The 21,302-nt window shown below is 41.0% G+C and overlaps 2 protein-coding genes across 3 annotated transcripts in view; one reads left to right on the forward strand and one right to left on the reverse strand.

Moving 5' to 3' along the window:
- Positions 1-21,302, forward strand: part of LOC124790130 (protein melted) — a 253,327-nt gene that overhangs the window by 228,438 nt on the left and 3,587 nt on the right. The gene's annotated exons all lie outside the window — the stretch shown is intronic.
- Positions 1-21,302, reverse strand: part of LOC124790131 (tRNA pseudouridine synthase-like 1) — a 221,931-nt gene that overhangs the window by 111,170 nt on the left and 89,459 nt on the right. The gene's annotated exons all lie outside the window — the stretch shown is intronic.

Here is a 21,302-nt window from a genome sequence, read left to right on the forward strand (position 1 = left end):
TGTCTGGAGAACACGGCAGGTGGGGTAGGACTTCCCATTTGAAGGTTTCCAAGTACATTTTGACCTCTTTTGCAACAAGGGGTCGAGTGTTGTGTTGCAAAATCACTTTATTGTGCCTCTCTCTGTATTGCAGCCATTTGTCTTTTAATGCTCTGCTCAAACGCATTAATTGCATTCAATAACAAGCACCTATGATTGTTTCACTTGGTTTTAACACCTAATAGTACACAATGCTGAGCTGGTCCCACCAAATGCAGAGAATGATCTTGGAGTCGTGAATATTCGGTTTGGCCATCGACTGAAAACATGGCCGGGATACCCCCATGATTTTTTGCCTTTAGGGTTATCGTAATGAACACATTTTTCATCCCCGGTCACAATGTGATGCAGAAATCACTTCTGTTTTTGCCTCTGAAGCAACTGTTCACAAACAAATGCTGTTCAACGTCTCTTGGTTTTAACTCAGGCGGGAACCACCCATAGCCTTGAGACATTTTGAAATGGCTTGTTGTGTCACTCCCACTAATCGTGCCAATTCTTCTTGAGTTTGACACGAGTCTTCACTCAGCAATGTCTCCAATTATGCATCTTCGAAAACATTCTCTCTTCCACCACTATGCCGGTCTACGACATTAAAATCACCGTTCTTGAAGCGTTGAAACCACTCACGACACGTTCTTTCACTAATAGCATTTTTACCATACTTACTTGAGAGCATTCGATGAGACACAGCCACTGTTTTCTTCATATTGAAACAAAACAGTAGCACCTTCCGCAAATGACAAGAATTAGCCTCGTAAACTGACAAATAATCAAGAACAACTATATGATGCAGACACAAATCGACTAATGTTTGAATGAGGTTATGTTGACCGAGGATCAAGCTAATTGCCTGACGTCTGCGATCTGTTTCTTTCAACCGCTTCTTACCGTTGTCACCACCTATCAGCAAACAACGGAAGCAAAGTTGTACACCTTGTACCTACATCATCTTTCACAGGCCTCATTAGTTGTCGAATTTTAGCTGGGTCCCTGAGGATCAAATTGATTTTACACCTCTGCTAATGTTTCCTGGTACTGAGCCACAGAGCAGCAACAATGCAAGCTTCTCCATGTCCTCCTCAGGGGTCTTCTGCTTCTTTGGCGAGATGGCTTGTGAAATCTGGCAATTTTTGTAGTCTTTTTCTATGAATACATTTCGTTAAGTGGCTCAGTTCCTTTGGAATGCTTTCAGCATCTGAAATGGCTTCCTGCTTGATGCACAAAGGTCATCAGAACAGAACTTTCCTGCAAAGGGTGATAATAGTTGGTAGCATGCAGGTATCACTCCACGTGGGCGGGTTTCCATTAAACACTGTGGCTGAGACACCCATTTGCTTTCTGGCAGATAAGGATGTTGAGGAAAGGCAAAGCACCCTGTGTCTAACTCCACCATGAACTTGATGTTGTCATGGATTCTGCTGTGGTCCAAGAATTCTCCCAGATGTTCATGTCCATGAAACTAGACAATGAACGTATCATCAACATAATGGTGAAAGCAAGTAGGGTTAGCAGGAACCGTGTCCAGGGCAATGTTTATTCAAAGATACTCCATAAAAAAGTTGGCTTGGAGCTAATGGGCACCCCATCATGATGCCATCCGTCTGGTTAAACTATTCTGTATCATACAAAAAAATACAATGTCATCAGTGTGTGCTTAAATAAATTCGCAGCAATGTCATCGAATAACTGGAATAGCATATATACATGCACATAAATAATGACACCACATCAGAGCTAACTATCATATCTCCTCCCTAAGATGCAAGCATTTATTTTGACTGATGAAATCTGTCTTATCCTTGATGTGTTGCACACAACGACTAATGCGCAGAGTAAGGAGGCTAGTCAGATGTTTTGCAAGTCTGTAAGTTGGTGATCTAGTGGTGCTCACAACGGGACATGAGGTGTGTTGTTCTTGTGAACCTTTGGAAGGCCATTCAGTATAGGCAACTAGCATCACACACAGGATGCAGGCTAAGCTGTCTATTTGTAGCAACGTACCAAGTATTAATTGCGGTCCTCTGGTTTGGAACAGAGTGGAAAGTTTAAACTAGAGGCTCAGATGATTCTGCAACGATATGGGTCGCAAATTTTTCGACATCCACTATCGGGTACAAAATTGTGTGGTTCCCCTTCATAGGTCATGTGTGCACTACACATAAGAAGCAGCTAGTAGGGTAGTGGAATACATGTAGCATGCACGTGGGGATTTTTAGATTAGATAAACCCTTTCTTGGGATGAAAAACAGTTGGCCTGATAAATTAGCCACAATGTCCTCATAGAACGTTCATCATTGCAGATCAGAGATAGAAAAGATTAATATGATTTTAGTAAACTGCAGGAGCATCCAAGGAAAGGTCCCAGAATTAGTATCACTTATTAAAGGTTATAAAGCTCGGCTAGTATTACGAACAAAAAGTTGGTTGGAACCAGATGTTAATGACAGTTGAAACCAGATGTCAATGACAACAAAATCCTAAGTTCAGATTGGAATATGTATCATAAGGGTAGGTTAGTCGCCAATGGTGGCAGATTTTTTATTGCACTAAAGAATTCGATAAAATCTAGTGAGGTTATCATGGGTTAGAATTGCGAATTAATCTGGGTGAAGTTAAGTGTCGAAGATTGGTCATAAATGGTAGTCAAATGCTTTTCTAGACCACCTGGTTCAGGAGCTCTAGTGGTAGAGTGCTTCAGACATAACCTGCAGAATATGGTTAATAATTTTCCTGATCATGCTGCTATAATATGGGGTGACTGCAACTTGCCAGGTATAGATTGGGAATCTCATGCTGTCAGAACTGGTGCCAGAGACTGAGATTCGTGTGACATTGTTCTGGATGCCTTGTCTGAAAACTACTTTGAGCAGATAGACAGAGAACCAGTTTGTGAGGGTAACATCTTACACCTCCTGGCAACAGACAGACATGAACTTATTGAATCAGTTAACGTAGAGGAAGATATCAGTGACCATAAGGCTGTCATAGCATGAATGACAGCAGGTCTAACAAAGAATGTTAAGAAAGGTAAGAAGATATCTTTGCTTAGCAAGAAAGACAGGATACAAATTTCAGAGTATCTGAGCGGCCAGCATCAAATATTCGGTGATGAGGGAGAAGATACGTAAAACAAATGCAAACAATCAAAGGAATCATGTAATACGTTCTGAGTAAGGTCTTGAGGGATGGGAAAGACCCACCATGGTTTAACAGCGGTGTTAGAAAAGTGAAAGGTAAACAAAGAGAACTTCATCATTTCAGATTCAAGAGAAGTAAAAACGTAGCTGACAAACAGAAGCTGAACAAATCAAAATTGAGCATAAGGAGAGCAATGAGAGAAGTGTTCAATTACTTTGAAAGTAAAACTTCATCAACCAATCTCAATAAAAACCATAAGAGGTTTTGGTCATATGTAAAAGCAGTAAGTGGGTCAAAAATGTATATTCATTCACTCAGTGACCATACTGGCACCGAAACGGAAGATAACGGAGAGAAATACTGAATTTGGTCTTCCAAAATTGTTTCACCATAGAAGATCGTAATGTGTGAACATTGGAATGGCAGATATTGAGATAACCAAAGGAACTTGCTCCCCTTATAGCAGTAATTTATTGTAAATCGCTTGAGCAACAAAGGGTACCTAGTGACTGGAAGAAAGTGCAGGTCATTCCCGTTTTTAAGGAGGACTATAGGTCAGGTGCACAAAATTATAGACCTATATTGTTGACATCAGTCTGTTGTAGAGTTATGGAAGATGTTTTATGCTCAAGAATCATGATGTTTGTGGAGAAGGAAAATTTCCTCTATAAAAATCAACGTGGATTCTGCAAACAGAGATCCTGTGAAACTCAGCTCGCTTTGTTCCTCCATGAGATCCACAACGCCATTGGCAGTGGGGCTCAGGTTGATGCCGTGATCCTTAACTTCAGGAAGGCATTTGACACCATCCCATACCGCTGTTTAGTGAAAACAGTAGGAGCTTATCGAGTATCTGTCCAGATTTGCAACTGGATTCAAGACTTCCTTGCAGACAGAACTCAACACGTTGCTCTTAACAGAACAAAATCGACAAATGTAAAGATAATTTCCAGTGTACCCAAAGGGAGTGTGATAGGTCTGTTACTATTTACAATGAATATAAATGATGTGGAAGAAAGCATTGGATGCTCTCTAAGGCTGTTCGTGGATGATGCAGTTGTCTATAAAAAAAGTCGCAACACAATAAGGTAGTAATGATTTGCAAAATGACCTCCAAAAATTGGCGAATGGTGCAGGAATTGACAATTGACGTGAAATTAAATAAATGTAACATATTCAGCATACACAGGAAAAGAAATCCACTGCTGTATAGCTACACTATTGACGATAAACTGCTGGAAATATTACATATCGTAAACTATCTAGGAATATCTAGCCAAAGCGACCTTAAGTGGAATGATCACATATAAAAAATAGTGGGGAAAAGCAGATGCCAGGCTCAGATTACATAGGAAGAATCTGAAGGAAATGTAACTCATCCATGAAGGAAGTGACTTATGAGGTGCTTGTTCGACCAATTCTTGAGTATTGTTCATCTGTCTGGGATCTCTATCAGATAGGGCTGATAGAAGAGAGAGAGAGAGAGAGAGAAGATTCAACAACACATATCATCACAGGTTTGTTTAGTCGGCATGAGTGTGTTACAGAGATGCTCATCACACTCCATTGGCAGCCGTTACAAGAGAGGTGTTGTGCATAATGGAGATATTTACTTCTGAAATTTAGAGAGAGCACTTTCCAGCAAGTGTCAGACACCGTATTTCTTCCTTTGACATACATCTCATGAAGTGTCCATGAGGAGAAAATACAGGAAATTAGAACCAATACAGAAGCTTACCAACAATCATTCTTCCCACTTGTTATTCATGAGTGGAACAGGGTTGGAGGGCTCAGATAGTGGTACAAAAATTACCCTGCCCCATACACCATTAGGTGGCTTGTGGAGTACGATGTAGATGTAGGTGGTCGACATGCATGAGGGAAGAGCTTTTTAACAACATTGTCTTCCTGTGAATACCACTTGAGAAGCTTAGACATCTTCCTCATTTTTCTGGATGTTGGGTCCCTTGATAGTTTTTGCTATGTATCCTCCTCCAGCATCAACCAAATCTTTGCATCATAGTCAGCTCAGTCGATAATGATGGCTGCATTACCCTTGTCTACTGCAAGAACTATGATGAGAGGATTGTTGCAGAACTTGTGAAGACCAGCTGAGCGCCATGGTCTGATTTCAGCCACATTTGCTCTTAGGATCATTGCAGATATTGGTGAGAGACAAATCAGTAAGTTGACATATTTTCCATATTTTCATTCAGTAATGACGTATGGAATAATGTTCTCTGGTAACTCATCTTTAAGAAAGAAGGTCTTCGTTACTCAAACACATGCTGTAAGGATATTGTGTGCTTCTCATCCGTGATGTAGACACCTGAGCGCTCTGACTACTGCTCAATAGTATATTTATTCCCTCATGAAGTGTTGTAAATAATCCACTGCCATTTGAAAGGAACAACAATGTACATAGTTACAGTACCAGAAGGAAAAACAACATTCATTACTCCACAATAAGGTAACTTACCCAGTGATATAAAGTATCTGATAGGCACCAAAGTAAAATTTGAAAACAAACTGAAAAAAATTCTCCTTGACAGCTCCTCCTATTCCATAAAATTTCTGTTGTTGTAATGTGTAAAAGTTGGTGGGTAGGAATAAATAACTGACATCTGCATATTTAATAATAACAGTTGTTGTGGTCTTCAGTCCAAAGACTGGTTTGATGCAGCTCTCCATTCTACTCTATCTTATGCAAGCATCTTCATCTCCGAGTAACTACTACTGAATCTGCTTACTGTAATCATCTCTTGGTCTCCCTCTACGATTTTTACCCTCCACACTTCCTTCCAGTACTAAACTGGTGATCCCTTGGTGCCTCAGAATGTGTCCTACCAACCAATCCCTTCTTTTAGTCAGGTTGACCACAAATTTTCTTCCCCCCAATTCTATTCAGTATCTCCTCATTAGTTATGTGATCTACCCATCTAATCTTGAACATTCTTCTGTAGCACCACATTTCAAAAGTTTCAATTCTCTTCTTGTCTAAACTGTTTATTGTCCATGTTTCACTTCCATACATGGCTATATTCCATGCAAATGCTTTCAGAAAGGATTTTCTGACACTTAAATCTATACTCGATGTTAACAAATTTCCTTCTTCAGAAACACTTTACTTGTCATAGCCAGTTTACATTTTATATCTCCCTACTTTGACCATCATCAGTTATTTTGCTTCTCAAATAGCAAAATTCATTTACTATTTTAAGTGTCTCATTTTTTAATCTAAGCCCCTCAGCATCATCTGATTTAATACGACTACATTCTATTATTCTCGTTTTGCTTTTGTTGATGTTCATGATAGATTCTCCTTTCAAGATACTGTCCATTCTGTTCCACTGCTCTTCCAAGTCCTTTGCTGTCTCTGAATAGAATTACAATGACATCGGCAAATCTCAGAGTTTTTATTTCTTCTCCCTGGACTTTAATTACTACTCCAAATTTTTCTTTTGTTTCCTTCACTGCTTGGTCAGTATACAGATTGAATAACATCAGGGATAGGCTACAATCCTGTCTCACTCCCTTCTCAACCACTGTTTTCCTTTCATGCCTCTCGACTCATAAATGCCATTTGGTTTCTGTACAAATTGTGAATAGCGTTTTGCTCCCTGTATTTTACCCCTGCCACCTTCAGAATTTGAAAGAGAGTAGTCAAGTCAACATTGTCAAAAGCTTTCTCTAAGGTTTGCACTTACTTAACCTATCTTCTAAGACAAGTCATAGGGTCAGTATTGCCTTGCGTGTTCCCACATTTCTCTGGAATCCAAACTGATCTTCCCCAAGGTCTACCAGTTTTTTCATTCTTCTGTAAAGGATTTGTGTTAGTATTTTGCAGCCGTGAGTTATTAAAATGATATTTCAGTAATTTTCACTTCTGTCAGCACCTGCGTTCTTTGGAATTGAAATTGTTATATTCTTCTTGAAATCTGAGGGTATTTTGCCTGTCTCATACATCTTGCTCTCCAGATGGAAGAGTTTTATCGTGGTTGGCTCTCCCAAGGCATTCAGTAGCTGTAATGGAATGTTGTCTACTCCTGGGACCTTGTTTCAACTTAAGTCTTTCAGTGCTTTATCAAATTCTTCATGTAGTATTATATCTCCCTTCTCATTTTCCTCTACATCCTCTTCCATTTCCACAATATTTCCTGCAAGTACATCTCCCTTGTATAGCCCCTCTGACTATACTCCTTCCATCTTTCTTCTTTCCCTTTTTTGTTTAGGACTGGTTTTGGATCTGAGCTCTTGATATGCATACAGATGGTTCTCATTTCTCCAAAGGTCTCTTTAATTTTCCTGTAACGTCCTGAGTAGTCCCCATGTGGAGATTTGAATGGAGGACTATTTTACCTCTGGAATATTTTACCTAAGAGGATGTCATCATCATTTAACAATACAGTAGAGCTGCATGCCCTCGAGAAGAATTACGGCTGTAGTTTCCCCTTGCTTTCAGCCGTTAGCAGTACCAGCACAGCACAGCAAGGCCGTTTTGATTGAAGTGGCAAGGCCAGATCAGTCAATCATCCAGACTGTTGCCCCTGCAACTACTGAAAAGGTAGCTGCTGCTCTTCAGGAACCACACATTTGTATGGCTTCTCAATAGATACCCCTCCATTGTGGTTGCACTAAGGTACGACTATTTGTATTGCTGAGGCATGCAAGCCTCCCCACCAACAACAAAGTCCATGGCTCACGGGGGAGGGGGGAGTAATAACTTAACCTCAAATTTTAGGTAAAAACCTATTTTGTTCCTCATTAAATAAAACAATAAAACTTGTACATACATGAATTATGCCAATTTATGATCGAAAACAGTAGTTTAAAGACACCTAAAAATACCTAATTTCAGGTTAGTACCTGACTGTACCTAAGTTTTAAAAATCCAATTCAATAAAAAAATTTTATGACGAACATTCTCTCGTGGTGGTCCCAGCAAAGAATTCGCAAATAGTAATTTTATAGTACCTAAAATGCCTAATTTCATGTTAGAACCTTATCGTACCTCATTTTTAAAAATCCAGTCAAATAAAATTCGTGTGATTAAAACTACTCTTCTGGTCATCCTGACGACTTAGAAAACAGTAATTGAATGATAACTGGTTTGTTTGCATGCATGAACGCCAGACAGCATACGCCAGGCTGTTCCAGCCTGTCCTGCTTCACAGAGCATTGTCGCTCGCTGTGAACCGTCAAATGGGCCAGCAAGACAGTGAGGAGATTTGCGATCTGCCTACAGCATCTTCCTGCCCTTTCCGAACAGCCTGTTTAAAACACTTGCACTGTCTTCATTCAGTCGGTCATCATGCTGCTTGGAGGTGGTGAAATATAAGTATTTCACATCGACAGTGTATTTGTGGAAAGTCAAGCATGCCGAAAGTAGCCAGCTCCAAATCATCTCTGATTCGTCAGTGGTTACAAGAATTTCCTGATTTCTCTACAGACGGAAGAGTTATTCAAAGCAATGTATGCAACAAGGACGTAAGTAAAATGTTAACCTTTTATCTGCTACGCCCACTCAGAGAACAGTGTTGTTGTTTTGGTCTTCAGTCCAGAGACTTCACCTGCCACGAGATGACTGGGTGTTTGTGTTGTCCTCATCATTTCATCATCATTCATGAAAGTGGTGAGTTTGGACTGAGCAAAGGTTAGGAATTTGTATGGGCGCTGATAACCGCGCGATAACATAGCACGGCCCCCCCCCCCCCCCCCCGCCCCCCCCACCAAAAAATAAATAAATAAATCCAGAGACTGATTTGATGCAGCCCTCCATGCTACTCTATCCTGTGCAAGCTTCTTGATCTCAAAATAGCTACTGAGACCTACATCCTTCTGAATCCACTTAGTCTGTTCATCTCTTGGTCTCCCTCTACGGTTTTTATCCTCCACACTGCCCTCCAATACTAAATTGGTGATCCCTTCTTCTAGTCAGTCTAGTGATGCCACTGATTTTTCCCTGGTTGGCTTGGACCAGACACATTCGAATGCACACCAGGCAAATTTAAAAAATAAATCGAACTTGAAATGAACGTTTGTAACTAAACCAATTGCAACAAACAAAAATGAATTTCATCTTGAGCCATTGTTGTAGGAAACATACCATTCAATGCGGTTGAAAATAGCCAGTTCAAAAGTTTTCTGGAGAAATACTGTCACTGAAATATTCCATCGGAATACACACTGAGAAAGAACTATTTAAATACTTTATATGAAAATACATTGAGCAGGATAAGGGAAGATATAGGCGATTCATACATGTGGATCTGTGAACAATGTCCAATGACTTTGCATACATAAAATCTCATTCTGCATCTTTGGTCCCTATTATTAAAGCTCTAGAGTGTTCAGGGAAACCAGGACTGACCACCCTATGCACAGTGGCTGACATCAACATGAGTGTGTGGTCCCATTGCGCCTAATTGTGGTCCCATTGCACCTAATACCGTCGTTTGAATTTGCTCTGGTGACATCTGTTGACATGGAACACTCATTCTCGGCATATGACATGCTATTAACAGACAAGAGATGCAGTTTATCAACGGAAAATCTTGAGAAGGTGTTAGTTATTTACTGTGACTGCAATTATGGTCATGGACAATAATATAATGTGGATATTTGTCTATCTATTTATATTTCTAGACAGTTAAAAGTCAGATTTTGGTCACCTATAGAATCTATTTTAGGTTCCTAATTTAAGATTTTTAAAACCCAAAAGTCCGATGTCTAGTAATAACAATTATTTGAGAGAAAAAGAAAAAAAAGAAAACTTGTAATTCGTCATCATGTAGCCATATCTACAAATATATTTGTGATCAAATGTAAAATGACTCTTTCCACATCATTACGATTTATCATGCAAATGATCCATGGAATATGGAACTAACTAACTATTTAGCATTTTTCAGATCCATACAGACCTCTAGTTATATTAAGTAAATTTTCTCATATTGAGGACTTAGAAGGACCGATCTGCTTGTACCATAGCCAAGTTCGCATAAATTAACCTTTATTGTAGACAATAGGTCCCAAAAGTTGTAACTCATTTTCTGGCCTCCAAAAACTTTTTGTTGTACACTGAAGAGCCAAAGAAACTGGTACACCTGCCTAATATCATGTAGGCCCCTGTGAGCACGCAGAAGTGCAACACGATATGGCATGGACTCGACTAATGTATGAAGTAGTGCTGGAGGGAATTGACACCATGAATCCTGCAGGGCTGTCCATAAATCTGTAATAGTATGAAGGGGTGGAGATCTCTTCTGAACAGCACTTTGCAAGGCATTCCAGATATGTTCAATAATATTCATGGCAGGGGTGTCTGGTGGCCAGCGGAAGTGTTTAAACTCAAAAGAGTGTTTCTGGAGCCACTCTGTAGCAATTCTGTACATGTGGAGTGCCACATTGTCCTACTGGGATTGCTGTAGTCCATCGGAATGCACAATGGACATGAATGGATGCAGGCGATCAGACAGGATGCTTATGTACATGTCACCTGTCAGAGTCATATCTAGACATATCAGGGTCTACGCCCCACACCATTACAGAGCTTCCACCAGCTTGAACAGTCCCCTGCTGACACGCAGGGTCCATGGATTCATGAGGTTGTCTCCTTACCCATACACATCCATCCGCTCGATACAATTTGAAACAAGACTTGTCCAATCAGGCAACATGTTTCCAGTCATCAACAGTCTAATGTTGGTGTTGACGGGCTCAGGCGAGGCGTAAAACTTTGTGTTGTGCAGTCATCAAGGGTATACGAGTGTGTCTTCAGCTATAAAAGCCCATATTGATGATCTTTCGTTGAATGGTTTGCACGCTGACACTTGTTGATGACCCAGCATTGAAATCTGCCGCAGTTTGCAGAAGGGTTGCACTTCTGTCACATTGACTGTTTATCTTCAGTCATCATTGGTCCCATTCTTCCAGGATCTTTTTCTGGACGCAGCAATGTCAGAGATTTATTGTTTTACCAGATTCCTGATATTCACAGTGAACTCGTGAAATGGTCATATGGGAGAATACCCACTTCATCTACTACTCGGCGATGCTGTGTCCCATAGCTCGTACGCCAACTATAACACCACGTTGAAACTTACTTAAATTTAATAATCTGCCATTGTAGCAGCAGTAACTGATCTAACAACTGCGCCAGACACTTGTTGTGTTATATAGGTATTGCTGACTGCTGTGCCATATTCTGCCTGTTTACATATCTCTGTTTTTGAATACGCATGCCTTTCTTTGGCACTTCAGTGTAAAATGTATTTCATGAATACTAACTCACAATGGAACATAACAGAAATTTTTTGAAGACTAGATGATGACAGTTACATCTGTCAAAAGTTGTTGTCAACAATAAAGACTAATTTATGTAATCTAGGCTATTGAAAGTGTTTTCTCTAGGTACGTGCATGGACATCACAAAATTTTTGTAGCATTTCTCCCATCTATGTATACTCTAATACCACTATCATAAAAGATATCCACTTTATCATGATTAAAGTCTTTTTATCTATTATGACCTTCATAGAACCATGAAGTCATTCAGCCAGTCGCATTATAATTGAAAACATATTCCCTGGTAATGAATTAATCAACTTTGTGGTTATTACTAGCATGTTTAGATTAAATGACAACCATTACTGCTTTATCTCACTGTTTTATCGCATGTGCTAGAGCTCTTGAGATCAGGGGCAGAGACAGAAATTTTTCTTCACTTTAATTTTCTGAAAACATTTACTTCTAAATGAAATAAAAGGCAGTACTACTGTTGCAATTAATTTAAATTAATAAGTACAAAAATAAAATAGTTAGTAGAAATGTTATCATGGTGAATGTATATGTACACATTTCCACAAAGTAGTAGTTTCTGTTGTAATGTATTCCAAAAATAGTCTTTTGACTTCATTCTGCATAATGTGATGACAGTGATATACAAGGTGTTACTCAGAGATGGGGAAGCAGTGCAACATAAATCTGCAGTTGGTACCTTTCATATTTCTTAATATTATCACAGGGACACATTCTACATTCAGTTATGGGTTTGGCACAGTAAAGGAATGTTTTTCTTGGTAAACACTGGAACAGGAAGAGGAACATCTGTAAAGCAGCTATAGACATGATTTAAAAATGTGACTGTTTATCTAGCATTTGCAATATTTTAAAATACTTTATCATGACAAAGATATAAAACAAAAAGAAAAGGATCTGTTAAAGTGCTTAAAAGTAGGACATCTCATTTTTAATTCCTAACTATTTCTTGCATATTTATGTTTTTTCTGATCCACTAAAAGATGCTCCTGCAAAGAAAAATGAGAGAAAAGACTATGCTGGAGAGTTCTAACACGTTACAGGATAAAATAATTGAGTTCAGGCCTTTTATGTTGAATGTGTTAGTTGGCACCTACTGTACAATTAAGTGCTGCTTACAATACGTTTTGCCAAAGGACACAATTTGACATGTTTCGCAGTTGCTACCTGGAATCTCCTATGATTCTTTCCATTTTCCTAGTGAAAGTTTGTGGTAGAAAATCATCATTACACCAAATTATTTGCTGTCACATCATTGCCAAGTATTTGAGAAACTTAGGAGGGAACTTAATTTCCCATCAATATTATGAAAAGGATAGCTGCTACTCACCATATAGTGGAAGTGCAGAGTCGCAGATAGGCACAACGAAAAGACTGTAACAAAATAAGCTTTTGGCCAACGAGGTCTTTGTCAAAAATAGACCCCCCCCCCCCCCCCCCCACACACACACACACACACATACAACTCACATGCACATGACCACAGCGTCTGACAACTGAAGCCATACTTAGAGCAGCAGCAGCAATGCATGATGGGTGAAGCAACTGGGTGGGGGTAAGGAGGAGGCAGGAAGCGGAAAGGATAGCAGGGTAGGGGTGGAGGACGATGAAGTGTTGCTGGGGAGCATGCAGGGATGAAGTGGTGGGAGGGTAGGGCAGGTAGGTGAAGTTGAGAGTTAGACGAAGATTGGGGGGGGGGGGGGAGGGGGGGGGGGTGTTAGCGGTAAAGGAGAGAAGTAACAAAACTGAGTGCATTGGTGGAATAGAGGGTTGTGTAGTGCTGGAATGGGAACAGGGAAGGGGCTACATGTTTGAGGACAATGACTAACAGAGGTTGAGGCCAGAATGGTTATGGGAAAGTAGGATATATTGCAGGGGGAGTTCCCATCTGTGGAGTTCAGAAAAGCTGTTGTTGGTGGGAAAAATCCATATGCCACAGGCTGTGAAGCTGTCATTGAAATGACGAATGTCATCTTCAGCAACAAGGTGGTACGGTTGTTCCTTGGCCACGGTTTGTCAGTGGCCATTCATGCATACAGACGGCTTGTTTCACAGGTAGCCCTGCCTTTGATGGGATAGAAGATGGACTGGGGTAGATGCCGGTGAGAGGATGCATGGGGCAGAACTTGCATCTAGGTCTACTACAGGGATATGAGCCATGAGGTAAAGGGTTGCAAGCAGGGAATGTGTAGGGATGGACAAGTATATCGTGTAGGTTCGGTGGACGGTGGACTACCACTGTGGCACTGTGGAAGGGTTGGGAATGATAGTGGACAGGACATTTCTCATCTCAGGGCACGACAAGAGGTCAAAACCCTGGTGCAGAATGTAATTCAGTTGCTCCAGGCCTGGGAATGCTCTTCTTTGGCCGAACGGTGAAATTGTGGGAAGTAATGACTGACTGGAAAGATAAGGCACGACAGATTTGTTTTTGTACAAGGTCGGAAGGGTAATTACAGTCTGTAAAGGTCTCGGTGAGACTGTTGGTATATTTCGAGAGGGAGACTGCAGATGTGACAACCACAGGTGTCTAGGCTGTATGGAAGAGACTTCTTGGTATGGAATGGGTGGCAGCTGTTGAAGTGGAGGTATTGCTGGTGTTTAGTATGTTTGATATGGGCAGAGGTACTGATGTAGCCATGTTTGAGGTCAACATCTAGGAAGGTGGCTTGTTGGGTTGAGTAGGACCAGGTGAAGCAAATGGGTGGGTGGTAAAGGGACAGGAACTGTGTAGAGTCAGTGGAGGAAATGGTTGATATCTGTTATAGAAGAGGGTAGGTTCCGGGTAATAGGCTGAAGGTGTTGGTCTATGAGACCAGAGATTCTCTCAGTGGGGGCACAGTAACCAGCCACAATGGGGCATTTTGGGTGTTCGGGTTTATGATCTTTAGGAAGCTGTAGAGAGTAGGAGTGGCAGGAGTGAGGAGAGGGATGGACTGCGGGGAGAGGTTCTTGAGTCTAAGGATTTGAGGAGAGACTGGAGATCCTGCTGGATTTCTGGGATGGAGTCACTGTGGCAAGGTTTTTAGGCGGATGTATCTGACAGATGGCGGAGTCCTTCCTCTGCCAGGTAATCCTTGCTGTTCAAAAAACAGTGGTGGTGCGTTTGTCCGCAGGTAGGATTATGAGGTCAGGATCGATTTTTAGATGGTGGACTGTGGTTCTTTCTGCAGATGTAAGGTTAGTTTGTATGTTGAGGGATTTGGAGAATAATGGTGAGGCAAGGTTCAAGGTTAAGAAATTCTGGAAAGTTAACGGGGACTGGCTTGGGGGCAGTTGATTTGGATCGCCATCTTCCTAGATGTTGACCTCCACCTCAAAGATGGGTACACATCGGTACCTCCATCTATATCAAACCTACTAACTGCAGTTCTTTCTGCAGATGTAAGGTTAATCTGCATGTTGAGGAATTTGGGGATTGATGATGAGGCAAGGTTCAATGTTAAGAAATTCTGGAAAATTAACAGGGAGTGAATTGGGGGCAGTGGGGGTGGATCTCAGTTGGATGGAGGCGTGAACAGAGTCAGGCAGGGTTCCTCAAAAAGGATGTCGCCTTCTCTCCAAGGATTCCCATTTGAATTCCCGAAGCATATCCATAACACTTGGATATTGTTTGAACCTACTGGTAAAACATCGTGCATCCCGCCTCTGAATTGCTTCAATGTCTTCCTTTAATCCAACCTGTTTTAGATCCCAAACACTCAAACCGTACTCAAGAATGGGTCACACTGGTGTCCTGTATGCAGTCTCCTTTACAAAAGAACCGCACTTTCCTAAAATTCCCCCAATAAACCAAAGATGACCATTCACCTTCCCTACCATAATCCTCACATGCTTGTTCCACCTTATATGACTTTGGAACGTGATGCCCAGTTATTGAACTGATGTGATTGTGTCAAGCAGGGCACTACTAATGCTGTATCTGAACATTACAGGTTTGTTTCTCCTACTAATCTGCATTAACTTACATTTTTCTACATTTGGAGACAAATGCCATTCATCACACCATTTAGAAATTGTCTAAGTCATCACAAGAAGAAACCTTAATATATGGTACCATAAAATGTACTGTCACACATGGCACAATGATTTGCCGAGTGTAGATGTAGGTGTTGAATGAACAAGGGACGTATACACTAATAATTAACTACACATTCCATTGGACCAAATAATGCTATTAGACACACCATTTACTATAATCATAGCTGTGTTTTGTGCAGTCACTCATCTTTGACATTTTCCCATACACCACATCATCAGCAGCAAACAACTGCAAGTTGCTGCCCAACCTGTCTGGCTGGTACAGCCATATTGTCTAGGGGTACCAAACTGTTGTTCTACATCCCTTTCCCCTTACAGCCTTAAAGGAGAAATGGCAAAGTTATTTCGAGGAAGTAAGGCACAGAGGCAAGGATGAAAACCGAAGACGAGGTAGGCAGTGTGGCAACGGGGTAGGGAAATTATGCAGCAGTGAGACAGATGTAGTACAACAGAATGGCGAGGCCGATGATATGTTGGCATTTGAGCCTAACGGCCCGGGTCAGTGGCAGAGGTGGTCTGGATACAGTGGAGGTGCGTGGGGTTCTGCCCAGTTGGAAGGTGCAGTTAAGGATCAGCAGGTGCCTGGCATGACTATCTGACAAGATTGCAGAGAGACTCCCGCTCGAGAGAGACTGGGCATTCTGCCATGCGAAGTGGAAACTGCCATATTGTGTGCGGCAGAGGAGACCAGAAGGAAACGCATGGACAGCTGTCAAAAGCGTGCAGAGCTCTCTTCCTGATGGACAGGTATATGAGGCGTGAGACAGAAGGGCCTGACCTACACTGTGTTCCGTGCAGGATTGTGCCCAGAAGCATGCGTCAAGAGGGATGCGGCCTCAGGAAGTGGACTGGTGGAGGCTGCATGAGCCCCCAGTGTGGCTGAGAGAGCATGTAAACGTGTATTGCCTCCTTTTTTCATGCAATGCCAGAAAGATGAAGCTGAGGATATAATTGTTCTTTTCTTACTTCATGCAGTATCCTATACTAAGAGCAGTGTTCTGCTCGTGCTGGTTTATTTCGGTACCCCAGAGGAGTATGACAATGATGTTCATCACATCAGTCTACCACCCCACAACAAGTTTGGGCAATATATGGTACATCATTCCTCACTCATGGGGATCCTGTACACACTTTGTTTCCTGAGTCCAAGGTTATCTTTGATGGGACATAACAAATTCTTCAGTTTCACTGGGGAATGAAATACACATCTAATTTATATGTTGAGGATTCTTGTGATACTTGAGGAAATACCACCAAAGTATGGCAGGAAAGCTGTAATAGTAGATTTTCCAGGAAAGCCTGTAGAGTCCCAGTCACTGGCTTGTTTGACTGATGAGAGTGAAAGAAATGTTGGAAAACCTTCTAGCAGCCACTCATATAGTAGTAAAAAACATGTTGTTGTTGTGGTCTTCAGTCCTGAGACTGGTTTGATGCAGCTCTCCATGCTACTCTATCCTGTGCAAGCTTCTTCATCTCCTAGTACCTACTGCAGCCTACATCCTTCTGAATCTGCTTAGTGTATTCATTTCTTGGTCTCCCTCTATGATTTTTACCCTCCACGCTGCCCTCCAGTACTAAATTGGTGATCCCTTTATGCCTCAGAACATGTCCTACCTACCGATCTCTTCTTCTAGTCAAGTTGTGCCACAAGCTCATCTTCTCCCCAATTCTATTCAATACCTCCAGATTAGTTATGTGATGTACCCATCTAATCTTCAGCATTCTTCTGTAGCACCACATTTCGAAAGCTTCTATTCACTTCTTGTCTAAACTATTTATTGTCCACATTTCACTTCCATACATGGCTCCACTCCATACAAATACTTTCAGAAACGACTTCCTGACATTTAAATCTATACTCGATGTTAACAAATTTTTCTTCAAATATCCTTGCAATAATCCGCTTAGAAAACTTCACAAATAGTTTTTCAGGGCAGAAACGGCAAATAATCTACAGCCCCGTAGACATCATTCAGATAAGACAAATAACAACTTGCACAGAGGCATATGAGTACAAGCAGTCATTATTCCCATGCTCCAAGAAGAAACCTTAATATGTGGTACAATAAAATGTACTGCCGTTCATGGTACAATGATTTGCCTAGTGTAGATGTAGGTGTTGAATGAACATGGAACCTTTACACTAATAGTTAAATATACTAGCCATTGAACCACAGAAATTATATTAGACACAGCATTTAATGTAATCATAGATGTGTTTAGTGCAGTAGCTTCTGAATATAAAATAGATCTCCCAGTTCCTTTATGTGCCATTCCCACTATGCACCCTAATACATCCCCAGCTCCAACCCTTTTCAACTATACTGCGACATGCATGCTGGATGCATATGTAAATTTTAAGAATAAAGTTATAATGTAGTAATACAAGAAATATACTAATTACCCTTGTGTAAATACAAATGACAAGCTGTGAAGTCAACCACTATAAATAAGAACATAGTTTTTTTAAAACATAGTTTTACCTTTAAACTTATCTTAAAATATGTCCGAGTCGGAGAACTAAGAAATACACCGTGGCAGCATATGATCTGTTGTTATTTACTACTTTAATCTTGAAGATACAGTCATGTTTCATCTAGATACTAAAATGTCTATCGATACTACTTGTCTGGCACTCAGCCAAAGTTTGGTGCAGTGTGCTTGTTATTAGTTGTAAAAGTGATTATTTCATGTTATTACTTTAAAACAAAAGTAACTGGTTTATCCTTGCCTAGTTGCTTTTGATGCAAGTTTGAGGTGTAGCTGAAGTGATACCCAGTAATGAATAAAAGTAGTTACTGTGGCTCTCAGAATACACATACAGTAACTGTCTGCAGCATTAAGTGTGGTTTTGATGTGTTCAGTAATTACGAGGGGTGATCATTATGTTACACAAACCATTTTTTTCTTAATTTAGGTTGGTTTTATTCAGGATCTTAATACACCATATTATTCCCCACTCTTTTGCCTACAGAACCCTGTTTCTTAACATAATCTCTGTTCAAGGCACTGGACTTATGCCATCTTACTGCATTCCTCACCATCATCCTCATACAGCTCCCCACAGTGCATCCTTCATTGGGCCAAACAGATGGAAGTCAGAAGATGCCAGATTCAGGCTGCGGGAGGGGGGGATGAGGAAGAATAGTCCAGCGAAGTTTTAGCTCCAATTCCACATAGATGGTCCTTCATTGCCCTTTATAGTCATCTGTTAAGTGGCAAGGAACCCAGCGGGTACACACCTTTGTGTATCTCAACTGGTGGAATGAGGGTCAGTACTACCAACAGAGACATCCAGTCGATCACCTCAAAAGAGTGTCTGCACATTCCAACGTTGCAGGAGAGACAGCTGTGTGTGGCTGGTTGGCATGTGGGAGATCAGACAGGATTGCACAACCTCGTTCTGATGATGACAGGCGCCTCAATCAAAGACTCACCCTGCTTTTGTTCACTGCCAGATCTTTGTAGACATTATGCAAGCACCTAAAAATATCTGCAATGCTTTGGTTTACTTTGAAGGCTTACATATAGTGCTGCCACCTATCAGAAGGGACTGAAATGCAAATATTCCACTATGTCCCACAACAAATTCCTCAATTTTTCAAACTGAATTGACTGAGAAAATAAAAGTGTTGCGTTACTTATTGAATGCCACTTGTATCCGTGGCCTGTTCATATTTCATTTGTTGTGTAGAAACTATTCTGTCATTGCCATCAGTGAATAAATAATATATGCACCTGTGTTCACCTTACTCCTAATACCCTATGGTTACTTGTTAACCCCTATTCTAACTGACCTTACAAATGTTTTCCTCTTTTCTCACCCTGAAGAAGAAACCTGTCATTCCAAAAACTAGGTGTTATGTTTTCTTTATCTGTTTTTCCAGCAACTGTTCTAGATGTTGCATTTGGTAATATGTAAGGTCTGAGCAGCCTGTCTGTCACTTTGTTAATTTTCTGTTTTTATTTATTTCATGAAGAAGTTCTAAAATTATAGGCAATTATGGAAGAAACACAACCAGTCATTATTTTTACTTGAAATGGCATGGGCAAAACTTGAGGACAATATCGATAAAGCAACATAACATACGAACAGCTCGGTGGTAATGAATGAAGTGCAGGAGCATTTTGCCAGAGGACTCTGTCGTGCACAGAAACCTGGACGTCACATGGCATGAGATTAGTGTGACTATAGTGCCCAGTGGGCCTGGCCCCATAACATAAAGCAGTTGAAGAAATGGGAAAACACAGTGTGTGTCAATCAGCTAGCAGTTACTGTGAACTATGGTGGTGTTCTTCATTGTCAACATGGCACGGAGAAAATATTTGGATGACTTCATATGGGCAAGAATCATTGGGAAACTGGAAGAAAGACAAAGTGGGATGAGTGTAGCCCAGGAGTTTGGTATTGCTCACAGCTTTGTTTCACATGCATGGGGAGTGTTCTGAACCACAGGCACTGTTTCTGGAAGCAGGGAAGGTGGATGATCACAGTCAACTAAAGATGCAGTGACTGCTGCATTGTGCAACAGACATGAAGGGACTCGCGTCAAACAGCAGCAGCAATGGCAACCACATTGAATAGGACTCTGAAGCATGCAATCTGATACTCCACATTGGCATGGTAACAGCATGGGAATAGCCTCTGCCCAACAAGCAGCATTTTCTGTTCTGTTGACATCCACACATCAGAGGCACTGTTTATAATGGTGCCAGGAGCATAGGGACTGGACCAATGAGGTGTGGTCACATGCATGCTCCTCTCAGATTATTCTGGTTGTACCCTCATAAGGCAAGAAGTGGGAACATGAAATATATCCAAGAACATTGTTGAACATGATTGTTTTCATGATCCATGTAATGTTGCATGAGCATACTGACCTCCAAATCTTTGAACACACACGTGCATGCGCGACACCCCCCCTCCCCCCCCCCCCCCACACACACACACACACACACACACACTGGGCAACATTATTGTGATGCTGTACTTCCTCCTCATGTGTCTCTTTTCAGGGGTATTTGACCCCGACTTCATTTTTAAGGATGACATTGTGCAATTGTCGTTTTTAAGGATGACAGTGTGCAACTGCATCAGAGTAGCAGGAGCAGGAGGAGGAGCTCTTGGAACAAGAGGATATTCAGTAAATCTACTAGACTAACTTGCCCATTTCCCCAACGTAAATACCGTTAAGCAAGTGTGTGTGTGAAGCATTAGGGAGACATATTGCAGCACGTACACGAACGATCATACAGCAGTTGTCAGCCACACTGGTAGAGGAATGGATACCCTGCCACAAGCACTCATTACTACCCTTAGGCCAGCATGGGAACATGTTGCTATCCATGGTGATCACACATCCTATTAAGAACCTTGTTCCGTCTTTTGTAATGTCCATCATAAATCACAGTGACTACAGTGTAATTGTTCTTTTGAGTAAAAGTGTCACTTCTGCTCCTCTCACTGCTAATTTTTTCAGTTACCTTCTGTATCATACTATAGCAGTTCTTTTTATGTATGGTCTAAGTTTCACCAAGCTGCGTTCATGGCAGCGACACATCATGCAGAAGTTTTTCACACCCGTTTATTTGCAGTCATCAAAAAATTTGATCACTCCTTGTTGCTGTGATGTTATTACAACTATTTACATGTACTTTACAATATAATCTCTCAGTTTTTATATATTTCACTTGTTGAGGATTGTAAGCCGAGTATATGAGAATCTTAAATAAAATTGTGGTTGATGGCTGTATCTACAACA

This window comes from Schistocerca piceifrons, chromosome 3 (genome assembly GCF_021461385.2).
Source record: "Schistocerca piceifrons isolate TAMUIC-IGC-003096 chromosome 3, iqSchPice1.1, whole genome shotgun sequence".
NCBI classification, from domain to species: Eukaryota; Metazoa; Arthropoda; class Insecta; order Orthoptera; family Acrididae; genus Schistocerca; species Schistocerca piceifrons.